Source organism: Nicotiana tomentosiformis, chromosome 4 (genome assembly GCF_000390325.3).
Source record: "Nicotiana tomentosiformis chromosome 4, ASM39032v3, whole genome shotgun sequence".
Lineage (NCBI taxonomy): Eukaryota > Viridiplantae > Streptophyta > Magnoliopsida > Solanales > Solanaceae > Nicotiana > Nicotiana tomentosiformis.
In genome coordinates this window covers 81,565,404-81,567,621 of record NC_090815.1, presented here as the reverse complement: position 1 = coordinate 81,567,621, position 2,218 = coordinate 81,565,404, and the positions used below count along the sequence as shown (strand labels likewise).

The 2,218-nt window shown below is 38.4% G+C and overlaps 1 non-coding gene across 1 annotated transcript; it reads right to left on the bottom strand.

Annotated features, from left to right (window-relative positions):
- Positions 1-1,908: 1,908 nt before the first annotated feature.
- LOC117281534 (small nucleolar RNA R71) lies at positions 1,909-2,015 on the bottom strand. The gene has a single exon (XR_004512166.1). It is a non-coding gene; the product is annotated as a small nucleolar RNA R71 (small nucleolar RNA).
- Between the last annotated feature and the right edge of the window lie 203 nt (positions 2,016-2,218).

Below are 2,218 nucleotides of genomic sequence, written 5' to 3'. Positions count from 1 at the left end.
TATTTTCTGTCAGAACTTAGTTCTCTGGATTTCCCCACTAATGCCCCGCATGGCGCATTGCCCTATGCGGTGCACCTGTGCAATGTTTACAGAGTAAATGTCCTACTTCGGCTAGGAGAAGGTGGTTTCGTCTTGGCCTGACCCTACTTGGTATAAATACATGGAAAAATGTTATTTTCTAGACTTTTGACACATATTCGACCTAAGGAGGTTAAGGAGTAGTTGGAAGAATACGAGCATACGGATTTCATCATTCTTTCCTCACTCAAGACCCGAGTTTGGATTGAATTTATGTTTTCCTATACTTTAACTTTATTTGTGATGAATTTCTCCATGTCTATGGAGTAGTTCTCTTTAGGGTTTGATGGATTTGGTGTACTGATGATTATTTGTGGATTATAACTCTAGTTTTATGCATTGAAGCATTTTTGGATGATTTAATCGTTGCATCTATATTCACTTATTCATGCAATCGAGAGAGGCATAACTTGTGATATCTTTGCATTATTTTGTTGGTTGAGTTCATTAATTCTTATTAGTAATCAAAAGAGGCTAGTTGAATCATTGATTAAACCTAGTTAGGAGGATAATCGAGAGAGGTGCTCCTAAAGATCAATCCACTACGCATTCTTGCATATCTTCACGTGCTTAAATTGGTTCATCTTGAAAGGTTAAGACTTAATCGAGAGAGGAGTTTTTTCTAACATTTGAACTAATAATTGAGTGAATTCGAGAGACTCACTTGAACATTAGAAGTGAATTATCTAGAGTTAGATCCCAAATAATTATCTTGCACCTATCCCATCAAAACCTTATCTTCTCCCATTGATAACCTTCTTTTCTTGATCTTTGGTGCGATTGTCATTAGTCAATAGCTTTAGATTCCTAGTTAATTATAGTTAGAAATTATATAAATCTCAATTGCTGATCATCTTGGATAGCAACCAAGCTAGAAACTATGAGAATACTGATTAAATCTAATCCCTATGGATACGATATTATGCTATACTTTATTTGATCAGCGAGCATAATTTAAGTGTGTGTTTCGAGATCGTCATCTTCTTCGAGCCGTTGCTGGGGATTGGCAATCAATAGTGTTTGAAGTAGTTTGTAGTGCTAATTCAGGAATATATTTTTCTTTTTATTTAATTTTTTTCCCTTTTTACGATTGGTGTTCTTTGATTGTGCGCAGGTTACAGGTTAAGATTGGTGCATGACTAAAACTTCTGTGAAGGAAGTTCTACCATACGAGCCCGAGATAGAAAAATAATTGCGACAACTGAGGAAGGAAAGAGATCTCACCGAAACATCAGAAAAGGTTAGGCATTCCTCAACCAAAGAAACTTTGGCTGGAAATGGTGATGATAATGTAGATTTGGCTACGAGGGAGGCAGCACAACAACGAGAAAAAGCTACACGGGATGCTGAGGAAGCAGCTATTAGAGATGCACATATCATCTATGAAGAAGAGAGGGGTCGGAGAATTGCTCAGAATCAACCCTTGGCAGCAGACTAGTTCGGAAATATAGCTCCCATGCCTGGGAGACCACTAGGTGATTATGCTAGACCGGTCTACAATCAAGGCTTATAAAGTGTTAGACCACCTCTAATTGCAGCTAACAATTTTGAGTTGAAGCAAGGTTGCTTCAAACCATTCAGAATTGTTGTGTCTTCATAGGGAAGCCAAACGAAGATCCAAATACACATCTAATGGACTTAGAAGAGATTATAAACACTTTTCAATATAATGGTGTATCACGAGATGCAGTGTACTCAAGGGCACTCCCCTTCACACTCAAAGATGATGCAAAACAGTGGCTTCGAAGTTTACCCACAGGATCGATTAGAACATCGGAGGATATGACCAGAAAATTTCTTGATAAATATTTCTCATCAGCTAAGACGGGCAAGTTTAGAAGAGAAATCCATAACTTATGCCAGAAAGAGACTGAAACTGTTTTTGAAGAATGGGAGAGGTTTAAGGAAATTGTTCAGAAGTGTCAACATAGCGGAATTGAACTCTGGATACAACTCCAGGACTTTTGGGATGGATTGACATCGGCCTCACGTAGAACATTGAGCAATGCAGTCGGAGGCCCGTTGATGAAGAAGACTCCAGAGGAGATAGTCATAATTCTTTATAAGTAGTCTGAACATGCAAATCAATGGCCCTCTGAGAGTGCTGAAAGAAGAAGATCAATCGGTGTTCACCAAGGTG